Genomic DNA, 20,173 nt, shown 5'->3' on the forward strand with positions numbered 1-20,173 from the left:
GAAACTCTCTGTGACTGTGTGTCTTTGTCTCGGCTGAAACTCTCTCATCATCAGCTTTCTTTTAGTTTATACACCCGCATATACTTGGGGGACGAACATAATGTAAGTTTTCATATTATATATAATTTGGAGTTTCTCTTAATTATTTGTTGTTATGTTTTTTATTTGTTATATAGTGATGATTGAAAAGTTTGATGCGTGTCCGGAAACATTATTTATTGCCCGGAAACATTATTTATTGCAAGAAGATGGTAGTTAGAATTTTACTTGAAAGCGAACGTGTGTGTTGAAGTGGCTCGTTGGTAACAGAGCATGGGTCAGTGCTCCTATTAACCAGCGATCGACCGCAGACATATCATACTAAACCAAACCCAAAGAAAAAAAAAAACATTCGGGATAAAAGGTATTCTTAAATACCTTCTTTTTAACCACTCAATTAATGAAAAAAAAAAATTCGGATAATATTGAACAAACCTTTTGTTAAGGACTTAAATTACTTTGAATTTTGGACTGGTTGATTAAATAATTTTTACAAGAATGATAGTTTTTACTGAATATGTTTGTTGCAAGTGGGTCGTTGTTAGCTGAGCATGGGTCAGTGCTCCCACCGACCACGGATAAAAGAAAAGAAAAATAGTTACTACTGATATAAGATTGGATTAATAGTTATTAGAAGAAGCTGATACAAATAATTGTACTAGAAAGAAAACGATTTTGTTACAAGTGGCTCGTTTGGTAATGGAGCATGGTCAGTGTTCCCTATGACCAGCGATCGAGCACACACAAACACACCAGACGAAAAGATTAAAAGAAATAAATGATTTTTCATGCATGTAAGGTATTCTTAAATACCTTTTTCTTTTGTTTAATTTCCTTATCCACTCTATAAATGATTCTTCATGTAAGTATATATGTTGAATTTGGTGGTAAGCATTTTAAAGAATTTTAATACAAGTGAGTTAGCATTTTAAAGAATTGAATAGCTTTCGATATTATTGTGGGATGTAGACGGATATATTACCATATATTCGGATATACTCTAATATGTTAATATTCCTGTTATATCGATCTACATATTTTTGGTATTAGGAAATCTTGTACGTATATATACTTTGGTCTTTTGACCTTGATGAATAAGAGAAACCATTCATATATTCTAGGTTTCTTGACATGGTATCAGAGCACTAAAACAATTTTTTTTTCGACATCTTTTTAGCTTTCTTCGCACTTCTTTCTTCTTAATACAAAAACATGGGAAGTAAAGACGGTGAAGATATTACTCAGGAATCTGGCATGAAGAACTCAGAGACTTCACAGCAACGGGTTGAGATTCGACGCAGGACCATATCACCTTACGATTTATCATCCAGTGATAATCCAGGGTCTGTTATTTCTCAACCATTACTCAAGGGACCCAATTACAATGAGTGGTCCACGAATCTGCGTATGGCGCTTAAGGCAAGGAAAAAGTTTGGTTTCGTTGACGGCTCCATCTCTCAACCTCATCAAGACTCTGAAGATCTTGATGACTGGTGGACCAACAACATCTTGGTTCTGTTTTGGATCAAGTTAACCATTGCTGAATCTGTTCGCTCCAATCTTTCTCATCTCGAGATTGCAAGCGATTACTGGGAACATATTAGGCGTCGCTACTCCATTAACAATGGACAGAGAGTGCAACACATTAAAGCGGAACTTGCAACCTGCAGACAACATGGCTTGTTTATTGAAGCTTACTACGGTAAATTGATGCAGCTGTGGACGGCTTTAGCAGAACATCGGATCACCAAAAATTGTGGCTGTCAAATTGGTGTTAATCTCGAAAAAGAGAGAGAAGAGGACAAACTTCATGAATTTCTTAAAGGATTGGATGAATCTCTCTACGGTTCAGTTAAATCCAATCTCCTGTCCCGGGATCCTCTTCCATCTCTTGACGTTGCTTACAGCGCCTTACTTCAGGATGAGGATGCTAAACACACGAATCGAGCTCTCGGCGACAGAGTAGATACAATGGCTCATGCCGTGCGTACGGGTCAAAGCTTCGGTTCCTCCTCGTCGACTTCTTTTGTCTCTAAAGAAGAAATAATGAAGCTCACCTGTACGAGCTGTGGACGGAAAGGTCACCTTGCAACAAACTGTTTCCGGACTTTAGGCTATCTAGAGTGGTGGGGGGACAGACCAAGAGGTCGCTTACCTTCAGGGAACGGGCGTGGAATTTCTACCACATCCTCCTGTCCGTCATCTACTGATCCTATCAAGGAAAACGCTGTTACTTTAGCTCCTCAGCAACAACACTCGACTAACATGATTACGTCTGCCGATCGAGTTGGTTTCACTGGCTTAAGTGATGAACAATGGAAGACACTGGTTAAAATGCTGAATGAACGTAAGGCACCAGCTAATACTCTAAACGGTATGTCTTCTATTTTTACTTGGATTCTTGATTCAGGGGCAACAAATCACATGACTGGTTCTATCGCTTCTCTTACTGATATACGAGACACAATCTCCTTACCCGTAAAACTACCTGATGGACGAATTACTTTTGCTACACGACAGGGAACTGCGATTTTGAATTCCATTCTCACTGTCCAGAATGTTTTGTTTGTTGATGGCCTTCAGTGCCATTTGATTTCTGTTTCTCAGTTAGCTCGGCAGAAAAGATGTGTCTTTCAGATTCTGATAAACTTGGAATTGTTCAGGACCGCATAACCAAGATGCTGATTGGAGTGGCTGAGAATCTGAATGGACTATTTTTTGTGGGGGATGGAATTCGCTGGAGCAGTTCATCAAGACAAGTCTGTCACGTCTGATGTGTGGCATCATCGCTTAGGACATCCCTCTCCTAGAGTTTTGGATTTTTTACCTATTTCAATACCTAGTGATACTGATTTTCAAAATAAGGTGTGTGAGATTTGTACGCGCCAAACAAACTCGTTGTTCCTTTCCTACAAGTTCTAATAAGATTATGGCTTTATTTGAAATGGTGCATTGTGACTTATGGGGTCCTTACCGAACTCCTTCTCGCTGTGGTGCTAGATACTTTCTCACCATTATTGATGACTTCTCACGCAGGGTTTGGCTCTATCTCCTACCGACCAAAACTGCTGTTACTAAGACATTACAGAATTTTATTTCCATGGTGCAATGTCAGTTTAACACTCATGTTCGGAAAATTCGATCTGACAATGGTACAAAATTTATGTGTATGACATCTTACTTTCGAGACAAATGGATTCTACATGAGACATCTTGTGTGGGTACACCTCAACAAAATGGACGTGTCAAGCGCAAACATCGTCACATCTTGAATGTTGCCAGAGAACTTCGTTTTCAGGCATCGCTACCTATTGAATTCTGGGGCGAGTGTATTATGACAGCAGCATATCTCATTAACCGTACTCCCACATCGCTTCTTGCCGGCCATATACCTTTTGAACGACTATATAAGAGACCACCACCACTTACACACCTTCGTACCTTTGGATGTCTGTGTTATGCTCATAATCAAAATCACAAGGGCGATAAGTTTGCATCTCGCAGCATCAAGGGCGTTTTTCTTGGTTATCCATATGGAAAGAAAGGTTGGCGTATTCTCAATCCTCTTACTGGAAAGATTTTTGCAAGTCGTGATGTGATTTTCCGTGAATCACAATTCCCCTACTCAAACGTGTCTGCATCTGCGTCATCTTCTTCTTCTTCTCCGATAATCACAGAAAGTACAGTTCTGGAAGAAGAACCAGTTCCTTTGTCCTCTGTTCGGCCTTCGTCATCTGACTCTGTTCCGCCAGCGTCATCTGACTCTGTTCTCGCCGAACACGCATCACCTGATCCACTTACGAACAACACCAATCCCACTTCGGATATTGAAACTGGAGCAGAATTAACTCCACTTCTCTCTACGAACTTATCAGACATCTTCACTCCTCCAGTTGATACTGCTCCAACAGAGGATGTGCTAACCTCGAATGACAACAATAACACAATTTCACAGCTGGCTACGGATACATCACCTGCTGCGATCATCGAAACAGAACAAGAAACAGAAGCTCATGTGTCTTCAGCTTATAACTTGCCGACCACGAAATTAGGAAGAGGTCTCCGTACAAAGACTATTACGGCGAAGCTTCATGACTATGTGCTTCAAACTATCTCTTCGGTCGTTTCGTGTCATACAAAATCACCATGTGGCATTGAGTTCTACGTCGATTGTTCAAGATTTTCAGAGAGCCATTGTCATTTTCTGGCTGCTATCTCTTCCTTAGTAGAACCAAAGTATTATCGTGAGGCTATCTTGGATGAATTTTGGCGCGCCTCCATTCAAGATGAATACATTGCTCTTGAGGATAATAATACTTGGAGCATCGTTGATCTACCGCCTGGAAAACATGCTCTCATTTGTAAATGGGTTTTCAAGTACAAATTTCATGCTAACGGTGCTCTTGAATGACGCAAATCGAGATTAGTGGTCTGCGGTAATGGTCAAATTGAAGGTGATGACTATGAAGAAACATTCACTCCTGTTGCGAAAATGACAACCGTTCACACTTTTCTACAAATAGCATCATCTCGAAACTTGGAGGTTCATCAGATGGATGTTCATAACGCCTTTCTTCATGGAGATTTAAAAGAAGGTTTACATGCGTCCTCCTCCAGGCTTCTCTGGTTTTGATTAAAACAAAGTTTGTCTCTTGAAGAAGGCGCTTTATGGTTTGAAACAGGCTCCTCGCTGTTGGTTTGAGAAGTTATCATCTTCATTACTGGCCTATGGCTTTACTCAGTCTCTATCAGATTATTCTCTCTTTATCATGGATCGTGGTGCTGATTATATTCAAGTTCTAGTCTACGTTGATGATCTTGTTGTCTCTGCCAGTACTACATCCCTTCTGTGTTCATTTAAAGCCTATATGAACCAGTGCTTTCACATGAAAGACTTAGGTGTATCCAAATACTTCCTTGGTCTGGAACTAGCTCGCTGTCCTACGGGTATATACCTCTGTCAAAGTAAGTATGCGTTGGACATTATCGAACAAACTGGTCTTCTTGCATCCAAACCAACTTCTTTTCCGGTCGAGCAAAATCACAAACTTGCCATCGACAGAGGACCAGACTTTAAAGATGTTGCTGCATATCGGCGCCTTGTTGGTCGTCTTATTTATCTGGCTGTTACTCGCCCTGATTTGGCTTACTCTGTACATCTTCTAGCGCAGTTTATGCAGAAACCCAAGCTTGCACATTGGGATGCTGCTCTTCGAGTTGTACGTTATCTCAAAGGAAATCCAGGACAGGGTATTCTTCTTCGAGCTCATACCGATCTTACATTGTCCGCTTGGTGTGATTCAGATTGGCAGGTTGTCCTACTACTCGACGATCTCTTACTGGATGGTTTATTACTCTTGGAGGTTCACCTATATCATGGAAAACGCAGAAGCAAGACTGTGTTTCTCGCTCCAGCTGTGAGGCAGAATATCGCGCCATGTCCTACACCGTTCAAGAGCTTCTCTGGATTCGAAATCTGCTTCGCACGTTCGGCATTCATTTTACCACTCCGATTGCTCTGCATTGTGACAGCAAATCTGCAATTTATTTGGCAGCTAATCCGGTGTTTTATGAACGCACGAAGCATGTAGAGAATGATTGTCATTTTATACGAGATGAAATTGTCAAGGGTGTCATTGCAACCAAGCATGTTTCTACTCATTCTCAACTTGCTGATATTTTTACTAAGCCTCTTGGACGTAAGGGCTTTGATGATTTTCTTCCCAAGTTAGGAGTTCTTGATCTTCACTCTCCAACTTGAGGGGAGATATTGCAGGATATAGACGAATATATTACCATATATTAGGATATACTCTAATATGTTAATATTCCTGTTATATAGATGTACATATCTTTTGGTATTAGGAAATCTTGTACGTATATATACTTTGGTCTTTTGACACATCAAAAGAAAAACCATTCATACATTCTAGGTTTCTTGACAGATATTCTTAGCACTTTTAATGAAGCCTGATTAATTCTCTTCACTTGGCTTCCATTCATCCAATTGAATACCAAAGCTATTTTTAGATAAATGATATTTTTAATACAATTATTTTGCAAACACTTGCATATGCTTTGGTATTCTTAAAAAAAAAACAAATCAAGATGCTATTTTGTTCAAAAACATTAATGCCATTAACATCATTTCCTAAATAGAGTTTAATTATAATAATTTGGTTGTTGAAGTGGTTGATGGAACATTATTTTTCAAAAAAAAATGTAAACTCATAAAGCTTATTCAGAGACGTTGATTTCATATCCCTAACTAAGAGTCATTTTCTCTCTTTTTATTATTGACTAAATACAAATACAACAATTTATCAACCACTAATTAATTTTGGATCTCCTTTCTTTTTCCTTCCTAAACTTTATCCCACAAGCATTGCATAGTCTGAAACACGTTTACCAATTAAATTAATTTCAATAATTTATATTGTATGTTGATCAAGCAGCATAATTAATATTCAAACCTGATTAATTACTTGACATTTTTTGAGATTAGTTAATGGCATTACCCTGGGACCAAGAGGACCCCTTCGCCACATAGGAGTGCTGCATTGCAGCGTAATTAACATTCACCAATGTGGATCATTTCACCAATTTCCATTTCAACTAGCACTAATAAGTACAGTATATGTTTTGACCATAAAAGTTGAAAGTTTGACGTCAATTTCTATAATATTAAGTAAAAAATTATGTATCATTTCAACTTCAAAATTTTCGATCATGTCTAAATATGGTCTACTTGATTATTTTATTATTTTAATAAAAGATTCTAAATAATTAAAAGGATCTAGGGTTAGTTGTTGAAAGATAATCAGACTTGTTGTTGTTAACAAAATTTATCTTTCAAGGACTCGTTGTTGTAAAGACTTACAAATTAAAGACTTGTTGTTGCATGAGAGCAGACATGTTAACAAAAATATCTTTCAAGGACTGGTTGTTGCACATACGTACAAAGACTTGTTGTTGCATGAGACTTTCATGGCTATAAAACAAGAGCAGGTGTCCGAGAGATAGAGAGAGAGAAGAGATTTGAAATGTCGAAGATAACTTTAGGAAACAAATCACTAGTCGGGTCTTTGACTCCATCCAACAAAAAATTGTACAAACTGACCAATAAGATTCAAGAAGGGAAGATACCTTTGTACTCTGTTGCTTTCAACTTCATCGATGCTCGTTTCTTCACCTGTTTCGTCTCCGCTGGTGGCAATGGGGTAAAAAGATCTCTTCTTTTTCGAATCCGTTAATTAATGTTTTCAAGTTCTTGGTCTGTGAAAGTATCATTTTTTTTTCCTGTCGGATTTTAACACTCGTTCGAGAGTGACTTTATAATCTGTTAAACTTTATAGCTCTATATATCTTGGTTTCATTTTAACTTTGACTGAGTCGAGTCATAAAATCTCATTACTGCCATTGGGTTTTTCTCTTATTATGTAGATTAATTTGTACAATTGTCTTGAAGATGGAAGCATATTTTCATTGTACGCCTTCGCTGATGAAGATGTAAGCAAGTCTACTACATATTATATAGTTTCCATGTAACAAAAGTTTTTTTGAGGCTATATATATGTCTTATGTGCTCTGGATGTCAGAAGGAGGAGTCATTTAACACCGCAAGCTAGGCGTGTGGCGTTGAAGGGAACCCATTTGTTGTGGCTGGAGGAGAGAAAGACATAATTAATCCGAGTCATTGACGTAAACAATCAAAAGATTCATAAGGTATTAATTCATTGCGTATATAACAGCTTTAGAACGACATGAAGTACTTATTGATGTTTTATGTTGTATAATATTTGCTCTCACATATGCAGAGCCTTGTGGGCCACGGGGATTTAGTGAACAAAATCAGGACACAACCTCTGAAACCTCAACTTGTGCTTTCCGCTAGCAAGGTATGATGCCTCTTCTATGAGTTCTCTCTATAATGTACGTTGAGGATTAAGAGCTCTTACGTTTTTATTGGATCAGGATGAATCTGTTCGATTGTGGAATGTTGAAACTGGGATATGTATTCTGATATTTGCTGGAACTGAAGGTCACAGATACGAAGTTGTAAGCGTGGTAAGCCAATATGGTTCTTTCACTTAATATATAAAGACATTTTCAAGGATAACTATATTATCTTGTACATTTGTAGGACTTTCATCCCCTTGATGAGCACCGTTTTATTAGTTGTGGTCTGGACACCACTATTAAGATATGGTCAATGAAAGGTACGATTTAACCGAGCCCACTTGAACGGAACTTCGTTTCTCTTTCAGTTTGTATGATCTCTCTATTATTATTTGGCTGCCTTCAGAGTTTTGGACATATGTCGAGAAGTCATTCACATGGAAGGATGATCCATCAAAGTTCCCAACAAAATTTGTAGAGCTCCCTGTAAGTATTTTCGTCTTGTAACAACGAGTGACATACATATCTTGATGGAACATTACTTCTATCATGTGTAGGTATTTACAGCTTCGGTTCATACAGATTTTGTTGATTGTAACCGTTGGGTTGGTGACTTTATTCTTTCAAAGGTTAGTCCAGGAGTCAATAATGGATTAAGTTCATATTTCATTTGGTGGAATACGCTAAAAACCGAAAGGTTACACTTGTGTTCTTCTTTCTCTATATATATGTTTTCAGAGTGTGGAGAATGAGATACTGTTGTGGGAACCAATACTGAAAGAGAATTTTCCTGAAGAGGTTAGGATCTCATTCTACACCATACACAACAGAGACATTCAGTTAATTAAATAGGATGCATAAAGTTATTTGTGTTGTTGTTGTTAGCAGGGTACTTCAGATGTTCTTCCTAAATACCCTATTCCAAATTGTAATCTCTGGTTTACCAAGTTTTCATGCGACCTCTTTCTCAATTATCTTTCAATAGGTGATTATCAGAAAGCTATAATCTATACACTAATATATACTTGAAACTTTTCTTGTGAATTTATTGAAACATTCTTGATTGGTTGGTTGGTCATCAAGGAATCAGGAAGGCAAGATTTATGTCTGGGATTTAAAGAGCTGCCCTCCTGTTTTGGTTACAGTGTAAGTTACTTTCGGATCCAGACACTATTTTTAATCTTTAAATACAAATAATTCTCGACATGATTCTCTGTTGCTATATAGGTTATCACACAATGAATCAAACTCTCTGATAAGGCAAACAGCTATGTCCACTGATGGAAAGTATATTCATCTTCTCTCTCACCAATACATCATTATTTAATGAATAAGTAGTTACTCAAAACAAAAATTCATTTCTGACACACTCCGTTTCTTTCCATGGCATTGTAGCACAATTCTTGGTGCTATATGGCGTTGGGACGCGATTGATAAGGAGCAAGCTGTTACCGTAGAGGCGAAAGGGAGGAGAAAGGGAAAAGCCCAACTAAAGTAATAGAGTGAAGATTTTCTAGAAGATGTGCTGGCTACCTTCTAGAAGTAGATAAAGAATAATGAATAATGATAAGAGACAGGTCAGAGGATCTGGGAGCATTTAATTAGTTTATAAACAAGAGTCTAGGGGAGAGATATCAATGATTTGATCAAGTGGAGTTGTAAAGAGAGAGGAGTCTCTCGTGTGGAAGAAGGCTCTCTTTGTAATCCTTGTTTTGAATCAATAATAGAAACATTATCTTCTCTTAAATCACAAGTTCATATCAATACGTTACAATCTACGTAACACAAACCTAGTCTTTGTAGGAACTGATGGATTAGGCGTCTTAAGATATGCATTGTTACAAAAGTGGACTATCTATCTAGCACATATTGCTGTTTATATTGCATTCCCTGAGACCTGAATATGCTTATTTATTGCCTCATTAACTTCACTTTGGTAACCAAACGTTTTTCCAAGGGAACAACAACAATGGGTTCAAGTACGACACTACACACACAACAACAACAACTTCGAAGCTGCGCATAACAACAGTAGCAGCAACAAGTTTCAGCTTGTGTTTGATTCTCCATCGTTCGATATGGCTTCATTCGATTACAGAGATGATATGTCAATGCCGAGAGTAGTAGGAAGGATGGATGATATCCATATGGTTCTGTCTTGGGGAATAGATTTCATATTCTCTTTATTTTGCGTTCTTACTTTCACTCTACAAGACTACAGTGTAATATTTTTCTGAGTCTGTCTCTTCGCTTATAAGAGGATGTTTATCCCCAGGATCCCACATGGTTTCTTAAGTACACTTTAATGACTATTAAATTAATAAATTGTAGCTAAAGACCTTAGTTAAAAAATCACATAATTTTTGAGATACAATGGTAGTTTCTTAATTTGGGTTTCTTAAAAAAAAGTTTAATTTTTTTTTTATTAAAGATAAAATTTATTTATGAAATAAAATATAATAAAGATAACATTTTAAACATACATTTTAAAATTAAAACATAAAAACAAGGATTAATAAAAGAAACGAAAAAAAATTGAAAGAAACATCCGAGCTCAGTTGTTGCCTTGATCACGTCCAAATTTATTTCATAAATGTTCAACCAAATCAGCTTTGAGTTGTTGATGCATTTGTCTATCACAAATTCTAGTTCGAACACTCATCACATTGGTGATATTTGTAGGCATATCTGTAGAAAAATCGAGATCAACATGTGAACTTTCGGTGTCTTCTCCTTGTTGGAACTCTGAAACATCAAATTGAGTATATCCATCTCGTTCGGCTTCTGCTATCATATTATGGAGTTTTATACATGTTCTCATAATCTTTCCAATTTTGGCTTTATCCCAAAAAAGTGCAGGGCTTTTAACAATGGCAAAGCGAGCTTGCAAGACTCCAAAATCACGCTCGACATCTTTTCAGACAGCTTCTTGATGTTGAGAAAATAAAACCGCTTTCGGCCCTTGTGGTACTGGAATAGATTGGATAAAAGTTGCCCATTTCGGTATTCGTCAACAGCATAAGCCGCGTAACCATAGGCCAAGACACGAATGGCTGCTGTACACTTCTAAAGTGGAGAGAGACTAAGCCTTCCGAGAGCATATTTCTTTTGTCGAAAGAATTCAACTTCGTTGGAGAGTCGATCAAAAATATGCATGAACAATGGCTTGTTCATTCTAAATCGTCGTCGGAATAGATTTTCAGGGTATGTTGGAGTTTCACTGAAATAATCATTCTATAAACGTAGATCGCCGTCTTCACGATTTCTTTCGATATGAACTCATTTTTTCCTTCTTTTCCTTTCTTCTTCTTGATCACCATAATTAATGGAAAAATTCTCGAATGTTTGATCAAAATGTTGATCAAAGTATTGATCAAAATATTGATCAAAATTTTCATCATCTACTCACTCAAAAGTGTTATGAGACGAAGAAGCCATAAATGTGATGAAAATTTAGAATGTGATCAACTCTTGATTTAGGAACGTATAGTTGTTTTTTTTTTTCAAGTCGGAGATGCTCTCAACTCTTGTTTGTAGAGAATAGAAGTTGTGAGAAGGAGAGAAAGGAAGTTGTGTTGTGAGAAGGAGAGAATGGAAGTTGTGTTGTGAGAAGGAGAGAATGGAAGCCAATACTTGTGATTAAAATGTTTATATAGACCATGAATTTTAAAAAATCTCGTGACTAGAAGGTAATACTCGTGACATAAACATACAGAACTCGACACATACATACAGTGGAAGCCAATACTCGTGACACATACATACAAAACTCGACACAAACAATCCCGTGACTTCCACTGACCAGACACATACTTACACATACTCGTGACATACAAACAACATACAAACAATCCCGTGACTTCCACTGACTTTAGTTGTTCAATCAAATCTTCAAGCTTCAACAACTCTGTTGTCCAAAAGGAACATATCAACACCAAACTAACGACTGTTTGTCCAAAAGAACCATACATCAACACTTTAAGCAATAACAAAAGAAAAATATAACACACACACACACCTCAAAATGATAGCAACGGCTTTGTCGACAAAGAGGGAGTTGCATTCCAGGGACAAGATCCACAAGCCTTTGTCTCTCTGCACACGGAAAGAAATACAATAAGATAACAAGGTATATATAAGTGGTTGTATTTTGATTAGTAGATCGCATAAACACAAAAAACTTATCACATTATAACATTAAACATAACATTGTATATCACATAAACACATAAAACAGAACATGTTATATCACATATAAACATCAAACATAACATAAACGAGAGACATAGACCAAAACACATAAACAACAAAGAGCATACAAACATGAAACAGAGATCAAAGACACTCGTTTTTAACATTCCACAGACAAGTTCTCACTGAGGACCCAACATCTCTGTAATTAGCTTTTTTTAGCGCTTCTTCATATTCAGTTAGTGGGTCTTTTTTGGAAATGAGACTGCCAAGCAAAACCATCTTCGAAAGTCTCTATTTCGCTGCCAAGTCTCTCTCTTTAATAGACCACATAATTTGAAACTCAGAGACAGCAGTGTGATCTGCAATGCTTCTCTTACCAGAGGCTCTTTTTGCTGCCTTAACACCAGGAGGTCGGTTGGTTGGTTCATCACTGAGATTGGAAGTTGCTTGAGAGCTTTCTGATTGTGCTCCATCATCACACTTTCTCTTCTTACCACCTCCATCGATCTTGCTACTAGCAACTTCACACCATTTCTGGTCATTCCTCAGCTCCTCCCAAGCATGGTGAAGATTAAATTTAATCTTATGATCATTGTAGAAGATTTGGTGTGCCAGTTTAACAGTATCAGCCTCATTCTGATCACTTGTTCTCTGTCTTGTTGCAGCCGCATAGGCTCCACAAAACTTGGATACAAGATCGTTCATCTTCTGCCACCTTTGCTTTCACTGAATGGCCTCTCGCGTTTCACCTCTTGCCATCTTTGGACTTGCTGCAAAGTACGCTGCAATGCGTTTCCAGAAAGCACCTGCTTTCTGCTCGTTGCCAACCACATGGTCCTTGCTCGAGTTTAGCCATGCGCTAATGAGCACTAAATCATCTGTGACTGTCCATTTCTTTCTTTCTCTCCGCTCGGTAGGTGAGTCTTTACAGAAGCTCAAAGTTTCATTAGGGAGTTGTGATGATCCGTGCTCACCACCATGTGAAAAACTCACATACGCACATGTTTCAGGAAGGAAAGGATCTTGTTGACTGTTCAGAAGGTCAACAAAATTGGATGTCTGACTAAATCGATTCGTAGAATCCATATCCTAATACGTGAGAGAAGAGAGGAAGAAGAAGAGATGTGTTTGAAGAAGATATGCGTTTCAAGATGAAAAGAATGAGAGAAAGGTGTGGTTTAATACAAGAAAAGAGAACAAGATCGTGTTAGTTGGCTTTTAATTCGCTTTACTGTTTCATTTTAGTTGAGTTGAGATGATTAGACATGTATGTAAAAAAATTATTATCTAGCACACATTCCTAACACACATTCATCAGAACCATATAATCTAACACAAACATTCATCACAACCATTAACCGGAAGCATTCATCACAACCATAACCTAATTCTAACAAGCATTTATTAACCTACGTACTATGCAGACGAAAGCAATTAATAAAAAAAGCGAGAAAATTACTAACCGAGAGTCTCAAGTAGTCTTTGGCTCCTCATTCTGATCTGTCTTCGGCTCCTCATTCTGATCTTTGCCTCCTCACATGATTCATCAATGCAAACCACTACAAACCAAATAATATAAATCAATTATTTTAGTTGTATAACCTACCCTAATTAGCATTCACAAATAACCAAATAAAAAGCATATTCATAACAATAACCAAATCAAAAGCATATTCATAACAATGACCAAATAACCGTATAATCAAACACAAGTCTCTGCATATTCATAACAAATCAATGGAAACAAGTCACGGTTGGTACATGAAACGAGAAAAGCAATGACCAAATCAAAAGCAATAGGAAGCAATACACTATTGTTCTCCTACTACCGTAGTAAGTCAATATGAACAAATTAGAAGATGATCTAGCTAGAAAACAGATCACACTACACGACACTCTTAACTTCCTGTCAACTTGAACAGATCAGAAGACGACCTACAGCGATTTCAGACCAAATTACTCTACACTCAAAGCTCATGTCTGATCTGATCTACACATTTTACAAACCTGTTTCACCTTAACCACCAATAAACAATCAGTGTTTCCTCATGACTTTTTAACTAAACAATCAGAAAAAACCCAATAAACATGTAAGAAGCCTACAATCGTCGATCAAAGACCAAACCTTTACAATTACTCACAAAACTAAAAAACCGTAATCGTAACCCGAGATATTGAAACGACAAGGTTGAAACTGAAATGAGAAGGATGAGGTGAAGTTAAATATTTGGGAACTTATCTCCAAATTGAAGAGATCGTGAGCGAGACGGAGGAAACACCGTCAACACCGACAGAGTCGTCGTCCGTCGTGGCTTTGGGTACTTCTCCTGACGAAGAAGACGAGACAAGTGGGACGAGACTCCGTTAGGACCAAGAGAGTCGTCCTCGGTTTCGACGGAGAAGTCGGAGGAGAGGTTGTCGATTTGCCTCTTTCGTCTTACGGAGAAAACAAGAAGATGAATCGGTGATAAAACAAAAGAAAGAAAAAAAAGGAAAAAATAATAGGTCCAGTGCTTTGCTGACACGTGGTTGGAAACCACCCTAAAAATCGATCACAAAAAACCTAAGCTAAAGATCAATTATTCTCCTTTTAATTAATTTTGATTTAATTAAATCATTACTTTTGTTTAAAACCCTTATTAAGGACCCCTGATATTCATGGTCTAATGTGTTTGTAAGAAGTCTTTGAAATATCTTGTCTTTAACCACTTATTTTTTAACCACTTAATTACTGAAAAACAAAATTGGAATACACAAAAAACAACCTTTGTTAAGCACTAAAAGCCTAAAACCACTTTGAAGTTTGGCCTGGTTGATTAAATATTTTTTACAAGAATATGATAACTGTTACTGAACGTGTTTGTTGCAAGTGGCTCGTTGGTATATGAGCATGGCTGCATGGGTCAGAGCTCCCACCGACCATGGAATACGAGCACACCCAAAAACTCCAAAAGAAAAGAAAAAAATAGTTACTCCAGATATAAATTGGATTAAGAGTTATTATATGAAGAGTTGTACTTGAAGGCACACTTGTTTGTTGCAAGTGGCTCGTTTGGTAATGGAGCATGGGTCAGTGCTCCTATTGACCAGCGATCGAGCACACACGCGCGCCAAACAAAAAGAAAATAAAACGAAAAATATATGATTCTTCATGTAAGGTATACTTAAAGACTTATTCTCGGAACCTCTAGCTTTACCGACAAATAAAATTTTGTTATTTAATATACGATATATTTTAGAAAAGAAAACAAAATGCTGTCAAGTTATATTATGTATTTAAAGTAAAAAGATAAAAAAATAATAGTATTTACAAAAAAATAGAATTAAAAAAACAAATTTAACGTCGTCAACAAAACACTAAACCTTAAATCCAAAATCCTAAAATTTTAGGTATACCCTAGACCCTTGGATAAATCTTAAACTATAAATCAAAAACAGTAAACACTAAAACACTCAAGGGTTTTGGGTTTATGATTTATTGTTTTAGTGTTTATTTTTTTTTGATTTAGATTTTATGATTTATCCAAGGGTTTAAGATTTACCCAAGGGTTTAGGATTTAGGGTTTAGGGTATAGAATTTAGGATTTACGGTTTAGTGTTTTGTTGACGACGTTACAAATATTTTTTTAATTATTTTTTTGGTAACTATTATTATTTTTTATTTATTTATTTTTACTTTTTTTTATTTTAAAAAATATAATATAACTTGACAATATTTTGTTTCTTTTTCTAAAAGATATTATATATGAAATAACGAAATCTTATTGGTTGATGAACCTAGAAGTTCACCCTAAGGGTGAACCCAAGAATAACTCATACTTAAATACCTTTTTTCTTTGAGTTATTCTTGGGCATCCCTAGGTGAACAAGTATGTTCACCAACCAATAAAAAATCGTTATTTTATATTCAGTATCTTTTAGAAAAGGAAACAAAATATTGTCAATTTATATCATGATTTTAAAATTAAAAAAAAATAAATAAAAGTACTAGATGCAAAAAAAAAATATTTGTAACGCCGTCAGCAAAACACTAAACCCTAAACTCAAAATCTTAAACCCTAAACTCTTAGGTAAACTCTAAACCCTTGGGTAAACTCTAAACCCTTGGGTAAACTATAAACCTTTGGATAAATCTTAGAACCTAAATCAAAAACACTAACCACTAAATCTTAAAAATACTAAAGCCTTAATCATAATCTTTAATCTTTAAACCCATGGGTTTAAAGATTATAAGATTTAGTGGTTAGTGTTGTTGATTTAGGGTTTAGAATTTATCCAATGGTTTATGGTTTATCAAAGGGTTTATGGTTTATCCAAAGGTTTAGGGTTTACGCAAGGGTTTAGAATTTATGATTTAGGATTAAGTGTAGTGTTTTACCGACGGCGTTAAAAACATAATTTTTTTGCATCTAGTATTATTTTTAATTTTTTTTTACTTTTTAATTTATTTTAAAATCATGATATAAATTGATAATGTTTTTTTTTCTTTTCTAAAAGTATACTGAATATAAAATAACTATTTTATATTTGTCGGTGAACTTATAGGTTCCCAAAAATAAATCTTTTTCTTTTGCTTAACATTTTCATTATTCCCGTCTTTTAGTTGCCTTATCGACTCTATAGAAAGGAGATAATTCAACGTATTAGTCTTACACCTGTTTTTCAAGACATCATCATCATTACGTGATTAACCATACCTGATATATGCTTGTTAGTTTTTAGAAAACATCTCCGATTTGGACTCTTCCCTCTTCTTATCCAGGGGCGCAGATCTAGAAAATAATATATAGTATGGCACAATTAGAAAATATAATTAAAATATTAAATTATTTAGTGAATTGGATTTTTTTTTTAAACTTACATTAGTCACTAAAGTGTTACATCTTATTTTAAATGAACCATACAAATAAATAATAATTTTCATACTTTTTCATACTTTTTGATAATTAATTTTCATAATTTTAAATTTTCCCTTTAAGTAATGTTATAAATTATATACTGCGTATAATAGTTACAACCTTTATTCCTTCTAGTTTTATTAATCTAAGTATTGAAAATTTTAAAATAATGGTAATAATTGTTAGAGTGAAATTAGAATAAATTATAGTTTTTATTATGGAAAATTTAGTATTCAAAAGAAAAAAATTTCGTAAAGAAAAGAAGAGTAATTTTATGTAGCAAAAAAGAAAGAAAAAAAGAGAGAAATTATTGTATGAAATGATAACAAAAGTATATAGAAAATTGAGAAAATTGTCGAAAAACTATTAAAAAAGAGAGTAAGAACTGTTTTAAGGGGCTCCGGATTTAGAATCAAGTGGGGGCACGTAAAGCCACTTGAACCAAAAGAGCTATATATCTTTTTTTTTGTTTCACAGATCACAAGAAAGTTAGACCACTTCCATCGGGAGGCTTTAGTAAGGGGTTATTAAAAAAAAACTTAAAAAACTAAATAAAAAAGTACATTTTTTTTTTTTTTTTTAACACAAATAAAAAAGTACATAAAAAGGGTTTTGGAACTGCTAAAAACCCCATACGTGTCATGTTGGTATTGGTCGTCTCTCTCTTCTCCCTCTTCCTCGATGCTTTTCTTTTCTGTCTGAGAAATCTCTCGTCTTGCTCTCCTGCGCCAAATCCGTAGCAGCTAGAGAACCTCGGCGAAATCAGATTGGTGGCTAGGATTGTGCTGGGACTCAGGTCGGATCTCGATATCAGACGACTCGTCGACGATATCGAACGAATCGATCTGCTGACGAACGAGACCTTTCTCTACGAAGTAGGCTGATATAACGGTCCATGCGTCTTCCTGTGTACGTAATCTCCTCGTCATGATCAATGTAAGGCTGGTCCTGTTCGTACTCCATCTTTGATCTCCTCTCGTTGAAGATTGAAGAACAGAGCAGAGAGAGAGAAAGAGAGAGAGAGAAAGCGGGACTTTGTGGAGTTGATCTCGATCTCTCATTCAATCGGAGAAGATGATCTATATATACCTCTTCTCACAACTGTAATCACAGCCACAGATAGAGGCTTGGGTAAAATTTCTAGTTGCAGTTTCTATTGTTTCCTTGAAAACTGATACAGGCTTTATCTGTATCTCGGTTCCTTTATCATGTTTAGGGTACCAGTTTTCTTATTGACTTGTTGTGTCTCTATGCAGTATCCCGAAGAATAGCAGGTACACCTTACTGCAGCCCCACCTTGATGTTCTACTATTTGAGATCATTTTCCCTCTAATGTGCTTCAATAATGATGACCAAGTACTTTGGGATGAAGACCCGCATGATGTGAGGAAGGTTATGGTATGTCCTTGAAGTCTTCGTTGTCTAATTTTAATGATCATAAAACATGTTTTTAAATAGTAACATTACTTGCTCTACAGATATAATTGAAGATCTGTACAGTCCCAGGACTGCATCTTTGGACTTTGTGACTGAGCTGGTCAGAAAGCGTGGAAAAGACACTTCCCCAAATTCATACAGTTCATCGTGGGCATATTTAATAGGTACCCTCAAGCTGTAACTACAAATATAGAGAAGGATCTAATTATACAATTGCGACATGATATAATTACTTTGTTTCTCTGGATTAGATATGGTGAAGCACCTCTAGAACAGAAGCCCTATCGCCAAAAGGATGGTGCTCTACTTGCTGTTGGGACACTTTGTGATAAACTTAGGCAAACTGAACCCTACAAATCCGAGCTGGAGAATATGCTAGTGCAACATGTTTTTCCTGAATTCAGCAGCCCAGCTGGTCATCTTAGAGCCAAGGTTTTAGTTACTGCTTTTGGTTGTTCAGACCCCCTTCTCATTCGTTTCTGTTAAGAAAATAATACCTCTATTCATTTTTATTTATGCATTTGTTTAGTCCCCCTTCTCATTCGTTTCTGTTATGAAAATCATACCTCGTCAATTGATTCATCTTTGTCTCCAAATGCTTGAATTTCGGTACTACTACTTTGTGATCACTGTGACTGAATCACTATCCTCTTATGTTTCTTGATGGATGCCTTTTGGGGGGGTAGGATATGCCTGTTTAGATGTTGCTGTTAACTAGTTTTTGTCATCCTTAACTTTCTAGGTGGCTGTGAGATATTGGTTTCATCACATGGATGCCGTATGTGGGAACCGAAATTCGCACTGTCGATTTCCGTTTAAATAAGGAAACTAGGAAAACCTTATATTTCCCAGAGGTCCCGGATATCTGCTAATACCACACGCCAAGCAATCAGAACACAAGAATAACAACGATAAAGTATAAGAAATCGAAAAGAGAGCAAAGTAGATCTTATTCCGAATTCGCGTTTGAGCGTTACAACAAGGTAAGAGCCTGAGCTACGAGAGCTGTCGGCGAGATTCCTAGTTCTAAAACCCTAAGACGGCAATAACCTAGTTGAGTCGCATTTCGAATAACAAAAACAGAAATATGCCTAATTGCTCTAAGTGCTAAGTTTGCTCTGAGAAAAGTCCTCTCCCATGACTCTCGCCTAGGACTCCTTATATACTGGCTCCTAGGTCGGTTTGCGCTTTTCCTCTTCTGCCCTTAAGCCGCCATAGCATAAAAATGGAGATATTCTATTTTTTTCGATCTTCGTAATTATCTTCAAAATTTCGTATTTATCCGCGGAAACTTGATTTTTATCTTTCCTTGCGAACCAAGCGTAAACCGTCATGCGGCTTACGGGCTGTTGGTTAAGAAATCGTAAGTTGGGCCTCGAGTCATGTCTTAGGTCCCTTTGGGCCGTCTTCTGACTCGAAGCGTTTATTACGGCTTCTTTCGATAAAGAACGAACTTTCCGCGGTTTTTACGGTCAAGTTTGATCGATAACTTAGAATGGCGGAGAACGTGAAATGGGTTCGCTACGGTCTTCGGGAGATAGCATCGAAGGGTAGACGAGAATGCATGGACTAATGTCGTATCGACGTTTCGGAAGAGCTCGGTCGCTGCATAGCGATCGAGCGGAACGGACGCTCGGTCGTTACGTAGCGACCGAGCTTCGGGTTGGGCTCGGTCACTACGTGGCGACCGAGCGGAACGAACGCTC

General features: G+C 36.7%; 3 long non-coding RNA genes and 1 pseudogene across 3 annotated transcripts; 2 read left to right on the plus strand and 2 right to left on the minus strand.

The window, feature by feature from the left end:
- The first annotated feature begins 6,752 nt into the window (after nt 1-6,752).
- On the plus strand, nt 6,753-11,902 carry LOC106373842 (annotated as a pseudogene).
- LOC125587760 lies at nt 11,667-15,447 on the minus strand. The gene is made up of 3 exons (XR_007324104.1): nt 13,596-15,447; nt 11,957-12,033; nt 11,667-11,845 (listed from the first exon to the last, which is right to left on the minus strand). It is a non-coding gene; the product is annotated as an uncharacterized LOC125587760 (long non-coding RNA).
- A 1,996-nt stretch (nt 15,448-17,443) lies between these two features.
- LOC106379452 lies at nt 17,444-19,063 on the plus strand. The gene is made up of 4 exons (XR_001276050.3): nt 17,444-18,161; nt 18,287-18,428; nt 18,509-18,631; nt 18,719-19,063. It is a non-coding gene; the product is annotated as an uncharacterized LOC106379452 (long non-coding RNA).
- LOC125587761 lies at nt 18,512-19,458 on the minus strand. The gene is made up of 2 exons (XR_007324105.1): nt 19,034-19,458; nt 18,512-18,946 (listed from the first exon to the last, which is right to left on the minus strand). It is a non-coding gene; the product is annotated as an uncharacterized LOC125587761 (long non-coding RNA).
- Nucleotides 19,459-20,173: the final 715 nt, after the last annotated feature.

This window comes from Brassica napus, chromosome C5 (assembly GCF_020379485.1).
Source record: "Brassica napus cultivar Da-Ae chromosome C5, Da-Ae, whole genome shotgun sequence".
Lineage (NCBI taxonomy): Eukaryota > Viridiplantae > Streptophyta > Magnoliopsida > Brassicales > Brassicaceae > Brassica > Brassica napus.